Source organism: Salvelinus alpinus, unplaced genomic scaffold (assembly GCF_045679555.1).
Source record: "Salvelinus alpinus unplaced genomic scaffold, SLU_Salpinus.1 scaffold_206, whole genome shotgun sequence".
Taxonomy (NCBI): Eukaryota; Metazoa; Chordata; class Actinopteri; order Salmoniformes; family Salmonidae; genus Salvelinus; species Salvelinus alpinus.
The window spans coordinates 13,502-30,797 of NW_027256147.1; the positions used below are offsets into that span (position 1 = coordinate 13,502).

At 43.9% G+C, this 17,296-nt stretch overlaps 1 long non-coding RNA gene and 5 other non-coding genes across 6 annotated transcripts; 5 read left to right on the forward strand and 1 right to left on the reverse strand.

The window, feature by feature from the left end:
* The first annotated feature begins 580 nt into the window (after nucleotides 1–580).
* LOC139567311 (5S ribosomal RNA) lies at nucleotides 581–699 on the forward strand. The gene has a single exon (XR_011673342.1). It is a non-coding gene; the product is annotated as a 5S ribosomal RNA (ribosomal RNA).
* Nucleotides 700–1,648: 949 nt separating this feature from the next.
* On the forward strand, nucleotides 1,649–1,767 carry LOC139567312 (5S ribosomal RNA). Its single transcript, XR_011673343.1, has one exon. It is a non-coding gene; the product is annotated as a 5S ribosomal RNA (ribosomal RNA).
* A 954-nt stretch (nucleotides 1,768–2,721) lies between these two features.
* Nucleotides 2,722–2,840, forward strand: LOC139567314 (5S ribosomal RNA). The gene has a single exon (XR_011673345.1). It is a non-coding gene; the product is annotated as a 5S ribosomal RNA (ribosomal RNA).
* A 949-nt stretch (nucleotides 2,841–3,789) lies between these two features.
* Nucleotides 3,790–3,908, forward strand: LOC139567315 (5S ribosomal RNA). The gene has a single exon (XR_011673346.1). It is a non-coding gene; the product is annotated as a 5S ribosomal RNA (ribosomal RNA).
* A 949-nt stretch (nucleotides 3,909–4,857) lies between these two features.
* On the forward strand, nucleotides 4,858–4,976 carry LOC139567316 (5S ribosomal RNA). The gene has a single exon (XR_011673347.1). It is a non-coding gene; the product is annotated as a 5S ribosomal RNA (ribosomal RNA).
* Nucleotides 4,977–5,364: 388 nt separating this feature from the next.
* On the reverse strand, nucleotides 5,365–17,068 carry LOC139567301 (uncharacterized). Its single transcript, XR_011673332.1, has 2 exons — nucleotides 9,492–17,068; nucleotides 5,365–9,389 (listed from the first exon to the last, which is right to left on the reverse strand). It is a non-coding gene; the product is annotated as an uncharacterized lncRNA (long non-coding RNA).
* Between the last annotated feature and the right edge of the window lie 228 nt (nucleotides 17,069–17,296).

Below are 17,296 nucleotides of genomic sequence, written 5' to 3' on the forward strand. Positions count from 1 at the left end.
CATGATATAATTCTGCCAGGCTACTTTGCAGTTAACTTTTAATTGAGAAGGTTTTGGGGGAAGCCTTTCCTTTTCTACCAGAAGAAGGTTATATCATTAGCCTCATAAGCTAACGGCTCCACAAAGTGTAGACATGCGCGCGCCCCGCACGCATGCGCACAGAAACTGGGCAGTCCTGTGCCGTTTCTGAAAGTTGCGTGGAAATACGAATCACTGATGCATTTTGTTCATGTCTTATGATTCACTTGGGCAAATGAATGTATTTTCTAACAAGTTGAAGGGATTTAGTTGACTTCCTCCTTAGTTCAAAACATTTTTGAATAATGTTGAATTTCTGTTTGAATGTCTGGATTCCGTGATTCCGTGCCGTATTTTATAGGGCCCTAGTCCATGAAGTTGTCATAAGTGTCAACATAGGATATGCCCCCCACCCACCCCCCAAGAGTGAAATATATGGCCTGGAAATGTAAGCAAGGTTTGAGCTTTTTCAGTGTGTTGAGTCACAACGTGGACATTTCTCTGTCTCCCGATGAGTGAGCGACACATTGCCTTTATATAGTGTACCAAGAGTTTGCCCTTCGCTTACGGCCATACCAGCCTGAATACGCCCGATCTCGTCCGATCTCGGAAGCTAAGCAGGGTCGGGCCTGGTTAGTACTTGGATGGGAGACCGCCTGGGAATACCAGGTGCTGTAAGCTTTTTGCTCCAGTAGAGGGTTCTCTTGTGTCATGCGTGGAGCAACTGCCTTTTATTTATCGCCCTAATAATATCATCTCTTTTATAGGACTAAATGCAGTTTGTTAGTGCTTCCCTGCCCTGCCCTGCCCTGTTCAAATCAAATAATGGGACAGTGCGTTTCCCTCAAAATGTAGGCAGTACATTCAGCATTTGTTTTTAGGCAAGGAGACTGTCAATGTCTGTAGTCCGTTAGGGCCCTGTAAAATCCCTTCAATGTTTTGCCTGTGTGCGCCAGGAAGAGACCTTAGTTTGGTTAAGCGGTGTTGCTGTAGCGCTCGTGTGATTGCGGAGTTTGCAAAACAAATGGCCACTGGATTGATGCAAATAATCATGATATAATTCTGCCAGGCTACTTTGCAGTTAACTTTTAATTGAGAAGGTTTTGGGGGAAGCCTTTCCTTTTCTACCAGAAGAAGGTTATATCATTAGCCTCATAAGCTAACGGCTCCACAAAGTGTAGACATGCGCGCGCCCCGCACGCATGCGCACAGAAACTGGGCAGTCCTGTGCCGTTTCTGAAAGTTGCGTGGAAATACGAATCACTGATGCATTTTGTTCATGTCTTATGATTCACTTGGGCAAATGAATGTATTTTCTAACAAGTTGAAGGGATTTAGTTGACTTCCTCCTTAGTTCAAAACATTTTTGAATAATGTTGAATTTCTGTTTGAATGTCTGGATTCCGTGATTCCGTGCCGTATTTTATAGGGCCCTAGTCCATGAAGTTGTCATAAGTGTCAACATAGGATATGCCCCCCACCCACCCCCCAAGAGTGAAATATATGGCCTGGAAATGTAAGCAAGGTTTGAGCTTTTTCAGTGTGTTGAGTCACAACGTGGACATTTCTCTGTCTCCCGATGAGTGAGCGACACATTGCCTTTATATAGTGTACCAAGAGTTTGCCCTTCGCTTACGGCCATACCAGCCTGAATACGCCCGATCTCGTCCGATCTCGGAAGCTAAGCAGGGTCGGGCCTGGTTAGTACTTGGATGGGAGACCGCCTGGGAATACCAGGTGCTGTAAGCTTTTTGCTCCAGTAGAGGGTTCTCTTGTGTCATGCGTGGAGCAACTGCCTTTTATTTATCGCCCTAATAATATCATCTCTTTTATAGGACTAAATGCAGTTTGTTAGTGCTTCCCTGCCCTGCCCTGCCCTGTCCTGTTCAAATCAAATAATGGGACAGTGCGTTTCCCTCAAAATGTAGGCAGTACATTCAGCATTTGTTTTTAGGCAAGGAGACTGTCAATGTCTGTAGTCCGTTAGGGCCCTGTAAAATCCCTTCAATGTTTTGCCTGTGTGCGCCAGGAAGAGACCTTAGTTTGGTTAAGCGGTGTTGCTGTAGCGCTCGTGTGATTGCGGAGTTTGCAAAACAAATGGCCACTGGATTGATGCAAATAATCATGATATAATTCTGCCAGGCTACTTTGCAGTTAACTTTTAATTGAGAAGGTTTTGGGGGAAGCCTTTCCTTTTCTACCAGAAGAAGGTTATATCATTAGCCTCATAAGCTAACGGCTCCACAAAGTGTAGACATGCGCGCGCCCCGCACGCATGCGCACAGAAACTGGGCAGTCCTGTGCCGTTTCTGAAAGTTGCGTGGAAATACGAATCACTGATGCATTTTGTTCATGTCTTATGATTCACTTGGGCAAATGAATGTATTTTCTAACAAGTTGAAGGGATTTAGTTGACTTCCTCCTTAGTTCAAAACATTTTTGAATAATGTTGAATTTCTGTTTGAATGTCTGGATTCCGTGATTCCGTGCCGTATTTTATAGGGCCCTAGTCCATGAAGTTGTCATAAGTGTCAACATAGGATATGCCCCCCACCCACCCCCCAAGAGTGAAATATATGGCCTGGAAATGTAAGCAAGGTTTGAGCTTTTTCAGTGTGTTGAGTCACAACGTGGACATTTCTCTGTCTCCCGATGAGTGAGCGACACATTGCCTTTATATAGTGTACCAAGAGTTTGCCCTTCGCTTACGGCCATACCAGCCTGAATACGCCCGATCTCGTCCGATCTCGGAAGCTAAGCAGGGTCGGGCCTGGTTAGTACTTGGATGGGAGACCGCCTGGGAATACCAGGTGCTGTAAGCTTTTTGCTCCAGTAGAGGGTTCTCTTGTGTCATGCGTGGAGCAACTGCCTTTTATTTATCGCCCTAATAATATCATCTCTTTTATAGGACTAAATGCAGTTTGTTAGTGCTTCCCTGCCCTGCCCTGCCCTGTTCAAATCAAATAATGGGACAGTGCGTTTCCCTCAAAATGTAGGCAGTACATTCAGCATTTGTTTTTAGGCAAGGAGACTGTCAATGTCTGTAGTCCGTTAGGGCCCTGTAAAATCCCTTCAATGTTTTGCCTGTGTGCGCCAGGAAGAGACCTTAGTTTGGTTAAGCGGTGTTGCTGTAGCGCTCGTGTGATTGCGGAGTTTGCAAAACAAATGGCCACTGGATTGATGCAAATAATCATGATATAATTCTGCCAGGCTACTTTGCAGTTAACTTTTAATTGAGAAGGTTTTGGGGGAAGCCTTTCCTTTTCTACCAGAAGAAGGTTATATCATTAGCCTCATAAGCTAACGGCTCCACAAAGTGTAGACATGCGCGCGCCCCGCACGCATGCGCACAGAAACTGGGCAGTCCTGTGCCGTTTCTGAAAGTTGCGTGGAAATACGAATCACTGATGCATTTTGTTCATGTCTTATGATTCACTTGGGCAAATGAATGTATTTTCTAACAAGTTGAAGGGATTTAGTTGACTTCCTCCTTAGTTCAAAACATTTTTGAATAATGTTGAATTTCTGTTTGAATGTCTGGATTCCGTGATTCCGTGCCGTATTTTATAGGGCCCTAGTCCATGAAGTTGTCATAAGTGTCAACATAGGATATGCCCCCCACCCACCCCCCAAGAGTGAAATATATGGCCTGGAAATGTAAGCAAGGTTTGAGCTTTTTCAGTGTGTTGAGTCACAACGTGGACATTTCTCTGTCTCCCGATGAGTGAGCGACACATTGCCTTTATATAGTGTACCAAGAGTTTGCCCTTCGCTTACGGCCATACCAGCCTGAATACGCCCGATCTCGTCCGATCTCGGAAGCTAAGCAGGGTCGGGCCTGGTTAGTACTTGGATGGGAGACCGCCTGGGAATACCAGGTGCTGTAAGCTTTTTGCTCCAGTAGAGGGTTCTCTTGTGTCATGCGTGGAGCAACTGCCTTTTATTTATCGCCCTAATAATATCATCTCTTTTATAGGACTAAATGCAGTTTGTTAGTGCTTCCCTGCCCTGCCCTGCCCTGTTCAAATCAAATAATGGGACAGTGCGTTTCCCTCAAAATGTAGGCAGTACATTCAGCATTTGTTTTTAGGCAAGGAGACTGTCAATGTCTGTAGTCCGTTAGGGCCCTGTAAAATCCCTTCAATGTTTTGCCTGTGTGCGCCAGGAAGAGACCTTAGTTTGGTTAAGCGGTGTTGCTGTAGCGCTCGTGTGATTGCGGAGTTTGCAAAACAAATGGCCACTGGATTGATGCAAATAATCATGATATAATTCTGCCAGGCTACTTTGCAGTTAACTTTTAATTGAGAAGGTTTTGGGGGAAGCCTTTCCTTTTCTACCAGAAGAAGGTTATATCATTAGCCTCATAAGCTAACGGCTCCACAAAGTGTAGACATGCGCGCGCCCCGCACGCATGCGCACAGAAACTGGGCAGTCCTGTGCCGTTTCTGAAAGTTGCGTGGAAATACGAATCACTGATGCATTTTGTTCATGTCTTATGATTCACTTGGGCAAATGAATGTATTTTCTAACAAGTTGAAGGGATTTAGTTGACTTCCTCCTTAGTTCAAAACATTTTTGAATAATGTTGAATTTCTGTTTGAATGTCTGGATTCCGTGATTCCGTGCCGTATTTTATAGGGCCCTAGTCCATGAAGTTGTCATAAGTGTCAACATAGGATATGCCCCCCACCCACCCCCCAAGAGTGAAATATATGGCCTGGAAATGTAAGCAAGGTTTGAGCTTTTTCAGTGTGTTGAGTCACAACGTGGACATTTCTCTGTCTCCCGATGAGTGAGCGACACATTGCCTTTATATAGTGTACCAAGAGTTTGCCCTTCGCTTACGGCCATACCAGCCTGAATACGCCCGATCTCGTCCGATCTCGGAAGCTAAGCAGGGTCGGGCCTGGTTAGTACTTGGATGGGAGACCGCCTGGGAATACCAGGTGCTGTAAGCTTTTTGCTCCAGTAGAGGGTTCTCTTGTGTCATGCGTGGAGCAACTGCCTTTTATTTATCGCCCTAATAATATCATCTCTTTTATAGGACTAAATGCAGTTTGTTAGTGCTTCCCTGCCCTGTTCAAATCAAATAATGGGACAGTGCGTTTCCCTCAAAATGTAGGCAGTACATTCAGCATTTGTTTTTAGGCAAGGAGACTGTCAATGTCTGTAGTCCGTTAGGGCCCTGTAAAATCCCTTCAATGTTTTGCCTGTGTGCGCCAGGAAGAGACCTTAGTTTGGTTAAGCGGTGTTGCTGTAGCGCTCGTGTGATTGCGGAGTTTGCAAAACAAATGGTGTTAGGGCTGCGTAAGTTCGACTGAGATAGGAACAATATGACACCTGAACTTGGTTAAAATAATTGTTTAATTCAAAAGTTAATAAATGGCAAATACAATTTCCGTATATACGGGTTCAATGTTTCATCACGCAGGATAAGACAGAGAACTGATTTGTTCCTGACAAAGATAGTATATTATACTCGTGACAGAGATTAGTTCCCGCTTCCGAGCCGGCCTGTCAGAGTAGAGACTGGGCGTGGTTTAGACTCACCCAGCCTATCGTTGGTGTTGGCACATAAGCTGGTCCCAGCCCCTTTGCGCTTTCTGGTGTCCTGTCGCTGTTGCTGTGTAGATTACGCTCCCTCACCCCAGAGACTGGGGTCAGACAGTTTTATAACATTGTCTGAGATATCTGCACCTGTATACAATGTCCACTGTTCTCGCTCAAGGCTAACTACAGCTTCCCAGCACTCTTATCTGAGCTAACTGTTACTTCCAGCACACACACACAGACATCCAGGCGCCCAGACCAACAGTTAGCTAATATTCAATCACGTTTGTTATAGTATTCAATCACATATAATACAGTTGCTAATATTCAATCACGTTTGTTATAGTATTCAATCACATATAATACAGTTGCTAATATTCAATCACGTTTGTTATAGTATTACTCAGAACCTCACATATGTTCTTCGTGTGTATAGCTTATCTGTTATTGTCCATTGTACACCACAGTCAGCAGTCTCATGATTCACCCCCTCCTGTGTCTCTCTAAGATTAGCACAGTCTCAGTCACACAGTACAGCGCCCACACTACTGATACTTTGTTGCATACACACACATATTTCATACAGTACAGCGCTCTCTTTAACACACACACATTTCAGGCTGATATTCATGGTTAGACAGAGCACTGGTAAGAGTAGAGACTAATGGAAAATGCAGGTTCACAAGAGTCAGCAATTCAAACTTTAATGCATAAGAAGCCCTACTAGCTTATAGTTAGTTAAGCATGTCAAAAAACCTTTATAAAACCCCACAATCCCCCGTTTGACACCAAAAGGTGTCAACATAGACATTTTTGATTCCCCCGTTTGACACCAAAAAGGTGTCACATACAATAAAAATTCCATCCCTTTTCCATATACTAGGTGGGCTCGTTACCACCCAGGAACTTATAACCTTCTTAGGGAGAACAGTTTTATTCATAGACCTCTTTCTATATCAACAAAGAAAAAATCCGCAAATGATATACACTAAGTTGCATTTCGACTCCTCCTTTTGATCTTAGAATACAAAGATCAAAAGAAACACACCTTTATTGTATAGAAAATAAAAAACATCTAGTCCACCCTGCTACCCCTAACAGGTACTAGGTTGGCTACCTCCCACCCAGGAAATTTAAACCTTGACATAAGGTAGGACAACATACAGGGTAAAAGATTACAAGGATATTTTGTGCAACAAAAAGCAATGAATTAAACTAAAAATAAGCAAATTTTTATTATTTTATAGCAAACCATGGATCACCCTCAGTTGACCCCATCTGTTCACGATAGTTTGCTTCAGTATCCTCCCCGCTGGCTGTAAGCAGGGGCATCATGCCAGAAGCTTTGGCAGCATCTGCAATAGATCTCTTGGCACAAGGTAAAATGCAAGCAGCGCAACATAGTAGCACAAAAAACACGACTACTAGGGTTATAATAAGCCAATCCAGTAACCAACATGGCAGTGTACTCACCAAACCAACCACCCAGCCAGGGGAACAGTCCACTCTCCTCCACACCTGCAAGACCCCTCATCTCCACAGATAACTTTTCCAACCCGCTCAGAGCTTTTGAAATGCTCCCATCAGGACTGGTATTGTTAGGGATAAACGTGTAACATTGTTCTCCAAACATTGCACATACACCTCCCTGGTTGGCCAGAATCATGTCTAGTGCTAGCCTATTCTGTCTAGCAGTTCGAGAGGTGGCATCCAATTGTTCAGCCATCCCCTTAAGTGCTGTGTGGGTGTAGTTAACAAATCGTTGTTGATTATAGTAGATATAATTGATCCAGGCATTCTGCTTAGCATCAACAATAACTGGGCCAATAATGGGCAACAAATGCCACAGGCCATCATTCCTGTTTAATGTCTGGAATTCGTGGGGGACCCCTATTGGGACCCCAACAGGTTGGTGTGGATGTTATCTGTACCCTCGGACCAAGGAGCGTCACGTTTCTGCCGTCTCCTGGGTTGGTCCCGAGCCTCTTTGTCATGTGCAGCTCCCAAGAGTTGGTTAGCTGTAACCTCAATAATAGTCAATGGTGTTATCAGACTGGCCAAAGCACATGTGCCCTGCCATTTTCCTTTCAAAATTGGGGTCAACCGCCTGGCAGGTCCACACACCCACCACACATCAGCAACACCTCCAGTCCACAGTGACATTAGTGATGCAGGCAGCAGCAGGGAGCCCCCCACAGTCTACACCCCCACCTGTACCAGTGCCACAGCTGCAATCTCCCCCATACGCCTCAACTCCCCACGGTGCCCTCTGGGGAGGGACCCCTGGGAACACAAGACCCAGAGCCCCACACAGGGTCGAATCCGGCTTACCATAATAGAAACTTTCCAATATGCACATCCAACCTTTCCCACCGCTCAGGGCAAATGGGTGAGCAGCCAGAGCAGGCCCGGCATGCCCACATACGACACAGCCCTTTCTATTAAGTGTTTTGGTTGTGTATCTCATATAGGCCAACCACATATTCTCCCTTCCCTCATAACCAGTTTCAGTCCCCAATTGGTCACTATCTGAGATGTCATTCACATTTATTACCTGTACCGGATTGGAGAGCTTAGGTGATGGTGTGGGACTTGGTCTTGAAGTGGTGGAGGAGGCCGGCTGAACCCCGGTCTGTTGGAACTGGTGGTGGCTCTGGCAGCACTGTGATGGCAATCAGACAGCTCAGGACTACAAGCAGTCCTGTAAAGCCCCACCCTCTCCCAGAGAACACATCATCATCCAGAGATCAAGTCACACCTTCACTTCTATGAACGCTCACAGTGATGAAAGGTCGGGATCAGGGATTTTTCATTAAGGAGTTGACCCCCGAGCTTTATTAGCATCAGTTCTTCTCCTTAACTCTGTGATCATTCGGCAGTGTCAGTGTGTCTCACCCTCCAAGTGCGATATGCCCCCAGGTCGAGTGAATCACCTTCTCCTTTAATTCACCTGTAATGCATAAAATCTTGGACATACAGGTTTGGTTAACAAACAGTTTCTCATTTGTTCTATCTGATTATATATTTAACTTCTATGCCTATTTGTTAGCTAGATTTTTTAAATTTTTTATTATCCAATAGGCCCCATCCTATCCTAGACCACAATGTACCCCTCCCCCGTTTGATACCTGGCCCTGGCCAGGTAACAACCTTACCTATTCTAGTAAGATTAGTAAAATATTCTTATGTTCTACATTATCATGAAGGAACATACCTTTATCTATTATCTGTCAAGTGACTTATCTACTTTAAAATGTATCTGTGCTGCTTATATATGTTAAACCCTTTCTCTCCTATCTTATTTCACAGCCTACCTTGCTCATTTCCTGGTCCCCCCTCCCACTCTGCTCTCAAACCTTCAAGGTCTCAGCAGTGCAGGGAGGGCTCCTCTGTCTGCCCTTTCCCTTATCTGTCTGTAACAACTGTGTTGTTTCCAAATTTTAACTAAATGTCTCACTGTTTGGCTTCATCTAAACTCATGGATTTTTAGAAAAACATGTCTATGGTGGCAATTTACCCCTTAAATACTATATAAATAGGCCAAAACAAATGCTAACCATATCAAATCCTTTCTTTACTAATAAGCTCTCTCCCCCAAGAGTCCAATATATATATATATATATTTTTTTTTTAACAATAACATTGGTTATCCTTAAACTCAGTCTCATAAATAAGTAATATATGTTTTACAGTGTGGAAGGAATATGAGTGTACCCCTTTAAGATATCTTGATCCCCTTAAACCAAACGTGTACTACTAAAACAAAACCTAATATCCTCTATGTTTCATGTAACTGTGTGCCTTTTCCCAATAACATGAACCTCCATAAGTTGACCAATGGCGCCCTCTAGTGACTTTTCATGTAACTCATTCAGTCCTTCTCCAAATTGTCTCCCCAAAATACTTTATACCCTAACATGAACCTCCATAAGTTGACCAATGGCGCCCTCTAGTGACTTTTCATGTAACTCATTCAGTCCTTCTCCAAATTGTCTCCCCAAAATACTTTATACCCTGCCATTACACTCACACAACTGTGATAAACGTGTACTGTCCCTTTAACTCCCGGCCAGCCATACCAGTTTCCTGCCGTTCATTGTTCCCCATAATGAAAACAGATCATGTTTAGAATACGTTTACTTTTTGTTCGAATTCCCTGGTGTTACCTAACCAAAAACCAATAACTTTTAGCCACTTTTGAAAAGTGCCTCAAAGCTATAAAGCACGTCTTTTCCCTATAAATGACACAACCAATTTTTCCTGTCATACAGGTTCAGTAATTTTATCAAATAGATTAGTATAGTTCAAATCAGGATATGCGTTTACATATACATTCACACTGTTGCTCTCTTTAATTAAAAAAAACTCCTCAACTATAGTATTTATTACTGAATGGAATTAACAATCCCCAATATAAGAATTCTTATCAAATATGTATTCAAATTAATCAGTCACAACATCATTGCCTGGTTGCAAAAGTGCATCGTGAGTTATGTCAACAACTAGCGCTCAACCTGTGTTCAGAACGCAGCAACTTTCAACGAACTGTAAATCATCGTTGACTAACTGAAACAGGCAATAGTACGGGTTCGATAACCCAAAACCAATTTATCACAAAGGTTGGATCTGGAATATAATTTATCAACATCTCTCAATCGAAATTATACTGCCAGAAGTACAGAATAGAAATCCAGTCGAGTAACGTAATTGACGTTGTTTTACGTCCAACTGAGTTTTGCACCAAAACTATCGTATAAGTAAAATCAACTTCTCAACTTTCTCTACTCCAAAATGTAAACGTACCATGTTCTTTGCTAAATTTATATCGCATGTCAGCCAATCCATAACAATTATAACATTCCGATGGGCACAACTTCATCGTTATTCTTTAGAATTCATCAGGTTTAGGTAACTGTCACTTCTACGATTCAGTTATCATTTAAAATTAGATTAGTCTTTCATTTTAACCTAAACAAGTTATTAAAACGTTTCAGTTTATATCCTATACCGATACTAATGACCATATTTTCTTAGGCAAAACATACAAATGGTTTAATTACAATTAAAAACTCGATTTTAGTCAGAGCATTTACCGTGAATCGAAGTCCGGTCTCAAGCTTGGGAGGCAGCTATTTAACCCCTGAACCACCATCACTTTTGGAATTAAGGAGCCAATAACCCCATTATTATAATTTTTCTGTAGTCGCAAACACCAGCACCAAAACAATTCCCAGAAAATATTACAATTCAAAGGTCCAATCCTCCCCCAGCGAGGATTATCCCTATTCTCTCTACTCCGAATTGGTTTTATGTATTTCGTTATGTCACCAGCATTCAACAAGGATCCCCGTCGACTGGGAGCCGTTGAGTGTGGCAATACTGCCCTCTACTGTCCATTCTCTGTATAATTTTTCTCCATTTATTTCTAGAGTAGATTTCAGTGTTATCATCACTTTTTCAATGTGGGCCATTATAGTTAACTATTTATCCCAAATGGTTATATTTGTGTATTATCTCTTAATGTGACTATGATTAAATAGTGGGTAAGTGTGTTACTGTCTATGGTATTATTAGAGTATACCTAACTACGTTATATCCTTACTTCCTCCTACATATAAGCCTGACTTACTTCTTAAACACAATCATATAGCAACAGACATACAGTGTGACTTATCTTATATCCAACACGTCTTTATTCAATCAGTAAACTTATCTTATCTCCAAAACATTGTTGTTCGGTAATATGCGCATATAAACCCAACTTAAAATATTTTGCCGTTTACTTGTACAGGGAACTTGTCTTACTCAGTGTATTGCCGTCGAGGGTCCACTACACCTAGACTTATCTTATATTCCAATACTTCTGCCTTTCCCTGGACTATGTTGCCGTCCACTTTTAGTCGAGGGTCCACTACACCTAGACTTGTTAATCGACAATTTGTCTTATATCCCACATACCATGTAAATACATAAAAATCCGTGAAGTCGGTATATTGTCGTTCAATATTAGAACTTGTCTTATGTCCAATATTCCGCCTGTCACGGTGGTTATGTGGCCATTGTCCTCAATCACTTCCCTAAAGTCTTATATATAAGACTTTTAATAAAACAACCCTAGCTTAGATACATACACACACACAAACAGGCTTTTAATATCACGTCATACACATACAGGCATTCCATTGTTATTCTGTTGGCCAACTGAAAATGCATTCGCCATCAAGTAGTACGTAATTAAATAATACGTAGTTAGTTTTATCCTTACTTTGTTGTAGTGAACATATGGTTCAAAAATTTAGTAACTTACACCAGTTAGGTTTTCTCACAAAATAAATTTGGTTAAATCCAATATGCAGAATTTCAGTTTTGAAACAATAGGCTCTGCTTACCTGTTTTTTAGTAGACCCGGGCTTTTTGTGAGAGGACCCCGTCTGGCGACAGTCTAGGCCAAAGGCTGGATGCCTCAATGTCCAGCGAAGTTCCCTCAGATCACGTCGGGGTCACCAATTGTTAGGGTTGCGAAAGTTCAACTGAGATAGGAACAATAGGACACCTGAACTTGATTAAAATAGTTGTTTAATTCAAAAGTTAATAAATGGCAAATGCATTTTTCGTATATACGGGTCCACTGCCCCACCCCGCAGGGTGGAAAAAGAGAAGACACTTGTTACTGACAAAGACATTATAATAAATACTCATGACAGAGATAGTTCCCACTTCCGAGCCGGCCTGTCAGAGTAGAGACTGGGCGTGGTTTAGACTTACCCAGCCTATCGTTGATGTTGGCACATAAGCTAGTCCTAGCCCCTTTGCGCTCTCTGTTGTCCCGTCGCTGTTGCTGTGTAGATTACGCTTCTTCACCCCAAAGACTGGGGTCAGACAGCTCTGTAATATTGTCTGAGCTATTCCTGAGCTATTCACACCTGTTATACAATGTCCACTGTTCTTGCTCAAGGCTAACTACAGCTTCCCAGCTTCTTATCTGAGCTAACTGTTACTTTCAGCACACACACACAGACACCCAGGCGCCCAGACCAACAGTTAGCTAATATTCAATCACGTTTGTTGTAGTATTCAATCACATATAATACAGTTGCTAATATTCAATCATGTTTGTTATAGTATTCAATCACATATAATACAGTTGCTAATCACGTTTGTTATAGTATTGGGTTATAGTCCATTGTACACCACAGTCAGCAGTCTCATGATTCAACCCCTCCTGTGTCTCTCTAAGATTAGCACAGTCTCGGCCACACAGTACAGCTTCACACTACTGATACATTTGTTTCATACACACACATATTTCATACAGTACAGCGCTATCTTTAACACACACACATTTCAGGCTGATATTCATGGTTAGGCCCTGAGCACTGGTAAGAGTGAGAACAATGGAAAATGCAGGTTCACAGGAGTCAGCAATTCAAACTTTAATGCATAAGAAGCCCTACTAGCTTATAGTTAGTTAAGCATGTCAAAAAACCTTTATAAAACCCCACAAGTACCCCAAAAGCAAAGTGTCTACTGCACATCGCATTTCACTACACTTAATGACGTGACTTCAAAAGCGGGAAAATATCTCCACCACATTTGAAGGCTCATAACAAGACCTATGGGTCACCTAGAACCCCAACTATTGATTCATTATGTTCCTACGGATGTCTACTCTACCCTCAACCGTTCCTGTCACCACAGAACCTTATCTTGGGTTCTTCCCAGGCCCAAACTCTCAACTAGAGCAGACCGCTCCAAACGCTAACACACAAGTCAATGGCGACACAAAGGTCAAACACACCGTTTTCACAGGGGGATCTATTATACTTCTACACATCACAGGAACTCCACGTATGGCTCATCTTGACCCCTAAGACTTCTAGTCTTACCTTAAATTGACCTGGTACCTCTCGGACACCCACAACCCAAACAGCACCCCAAAAGCAAAGTGTCTACTTCTCCTATACTATTCCCCATAGGAATCAACGATGGAGGCCTCCCCATCACTTAACAGACGAACAGACGCCACACCTAAAAAAAACGGAAATTTCTCATTGGATGAGACACGAGCATGCCTCTCACATGTACACCTCATGCACACCTGATGAACCAATAGGATTCGACCTTCGGCTAACCACATTGCTATCTTTTCCTATAAAAGGAGTAGCATCCCTCAGTCTTGTTTTTTTCTAGGTCTAAACTCTCAGTTAGAAACACGTTTGTAATCACTAGCTTGGATGGTACTCAAATCAATAAGGTCTCTGCATATAAATACTTAGGGGTATGGTTAGATGATAGGCTTTCTTTTAAAAAACATGTTACTGAATTGGGAAAAAAGCTCAAATTCAAGATAGGATTCCTTTACAGAAACAGGGCTTGTCTGTCCTCTGTAAATAGGAAAAAAATTGTGCAGGCTACTTTTATGTCCGTTTTAGATTATGGTGATATTATCTATATGCATGCATCGGCAAACACATTAAAACCACTGGATGCTATTTACCATTGTGCACTCAGGTTTATCACGGGTGATAGTTACAGAACTCATCACTGTATCCTATATCAACATGTGGGTTGGGTCTCTCTATCTGTGAGGCGAGAGCAACATGCTCTCTTGTTTATTTATAAAGCACTTCTTTTAAAACTACCTCCATATATATCATCATTAATTTCCACAAGATGTACTAATTTTAAAACCAGATCACAGATGTGGATTACATTAGAGACTCCTGCGGTCTCCACAGAGTTGGGTAGGACTGCCTTCAGTTCCTTTGCACCTTATTTATGGAACAAACTGCAGATCCAACTTAAGTTAGACACTCTGGTGTCCCTTGCCCATTTTAAAATGTTTATGGAGGATCAATATGATGTTGTCTGTGATTGTTTCTGTTGAATTGTGTATGTTTTGAAATGTTCTTGTCTGTATGTCTAAAACTGTACATGTCAACATGTTTACACAGGGCACAGCCGTAAAAGAGATCCAGGTCTCAGTCTGTTTTCCCTGTTAAAATAAAGATTAAAAAAAAAAAAAAAAAAAAGTCTCAGCATCATTAGGGTCAGGAGACCCCAACGCCATCCACTGGCCAAAGACCCAAGCTGGAACGCTACAAAGACAACCTCTTCCTCAACGGATCGACTGGGCTCTAGCTATACGCTACTCCCTATAAAGACACCTCACCTGGATCAAGATATCAACTGGGGCTCCCTCCCCACTGGCATCTCACTCAACGGATCAACTGGGCTCTAGCTATACGCTACTCCCCATAAAGACACCTCACCTGGATACAGACATCAACTGGGGCTCCCTCCCCACTGGCATCTCACTCAACGGATCGACTGGGCTCTAGCTACACGCTATCCCCTACAAACACACCTCACCTGGATACAGACATCAACTGGGACTCCCTCCCCACTGATATCTCATTAAATCGACGGGGCTCTAGCTATACGCTACTCCCTATAAAGACACCTCACCTGGATAAAGACATTAACTGGGGCTCCCTCCCCACTGGCATCTCATCAGATCAACTGGGCTCTAGCTATACACTACTCCCTATAAAGACACCTCACCTGCATCTAGACTCCAGCTGGTACTCCCACGACGGACCTTCATATACCTTCTAGACCGTCGACCCTCCACCACACATACACCCACACACACACACCCTAATTTTTCAGGTCCATAATACGGCTTTTTACCGCATTGAGACCTAGTGCACCTTTCTTTTTGCACCTTTTTCTCCTCCCTGCCACCTGATGAAGCCGAGTAAGGCAGAAACGCGTCGTGGCTGGGCTACCCCTAGACCCGTTGTGCAGCTGTAAGGAAGGCAGGTTCCACACGGACTTCAGGGGTACCTCCTTTTGGCTACTTATTTTCATTTGTACTTTTCTCTTACCCTTATTTTTAGTTTTACACAGATACACACTACACACACTACACATGGAAGATCTACGAGACAACGACGACTCCGGGCACTCTGATGGCTACTCAGAACCCCTACTCTACCACAAGACTGACCCTACTACCCCTACGGGGTACAGTTACCAACACAGACCCTCTGAACCATTTAAAAAGAGACGCACAGAAGAGTTGGCCGAAATAAGTTCCGACCGGCAGCCTGGTCTCATTATGGAAACGTCACATAATGAACTTTTTTCTCGGGCCTCTACACAGCGGGAGAAACATCCCACACCAATGGGCTTTCTCTCCCACCAGGCAGTCCCTCTCCACGGCCTCCACAGGACCCAGCTACCGGATGACTACACCCCTACACCATCACACCGGGGACGAAAAGACACACCTCCTGATGACATCTCCAGCGGGCAACCACACTCCACAGCCCACCTCACACCACCCTACTCCAGGACCTCAAAGACACCTAGAGGACCTACCTCAGATCCTATACACAGACCTCCTCTTCTTCCCCTCCCTACAGAACACCACCACCACACAGCATCCCCAAGGCGACCTAGGAGGAATACAGACATCCTGCTAAACAATCCCTCACACAGGGATAAACCAACTGTATACCGACCCACCTCTTACGGGACCAGATACGGCGGGAGGAAACCCAACAGCTACACCCACTCCCGGCACCCCTCCAACCCATCAAATCCACCAGACACCCCCAAACACTATGTACGCAGAGTTGGACAGCACACACCGAAGCCAACCATTCGGGACATACGCCTAAAAACCAATCTCCAGACACTCTACGATTCGGACCCAACGAACAGATCGGGATGAGCAGCGCACCCAGCCTAGACCGATGCCTTCACCCACCCAGCACCATAGGACGGACGCCTCTATACTCGGCACCACCCCAATGAGTACTGAGAGCCTAGTTGAACAGCGGACCTCTACTACCACCATTCAGAACCACTCGGACAACCTGGTCTCACCAACCACTTACCAATCGGTGGCACGTCACATCAGCGGGGAACCACAGACCCCCGCCAGCTTCAACGCTACAGCACGTACACTCTCCAAACTCATCAGAGCGAGACACCACCTGGAGACCATCAGCTATTACCTCTCCGGTAATGACCTACCTCCTGGCTACCTGCACAAGGCCAGAACACTCACGGCAGCCTTCACACCATCGGGAGCATCCGATACCACACTGGCGGCACTCTCCACGGTATCCTCACTCTGGATAGAAACCAGCCACCAGATCCTACAACAGCACTACAGGGAGGAGGTATCCAATAGATACGCCACACTCTGCAACACACCATCATGCTCTGACTGGCAGGAAGCCTGGTACCTAGGCATCCTATGGGCCAAAAAACTCCTCAGCGAACCACTCCTGGACCGCCTCCTACAGGACATTAGGGACCCACTCCCCACCTTCCAGATACCAACCACCTATCCACCAGCACTCTTAGGACTACCACTCTCACCACTACACTCTTCCAAGCCACCATCCCCACAGCACCTGTTGGAGATTAAACATCATCGAGGACGAGGTACTCATGGATATAACCTCTCAGGTGGACAAACTCAACTTCCTCGTAACCACCCTACACCGAGATTACCCTCGGATCACCTCCGATCTACGAACCCTTCCACCCCCACAGACAGAGACTCCTCCTCTCCAAACGACACCGACCCAATTGAGCGCTCCACGGATCACAGGGAAAAGACTCCACAAATCCTGTGACCCTACACCATTACAGACTAAGCTACAGCAACACCACCCACCCACAGGAGGGTTTACTACTACCCCCCAAT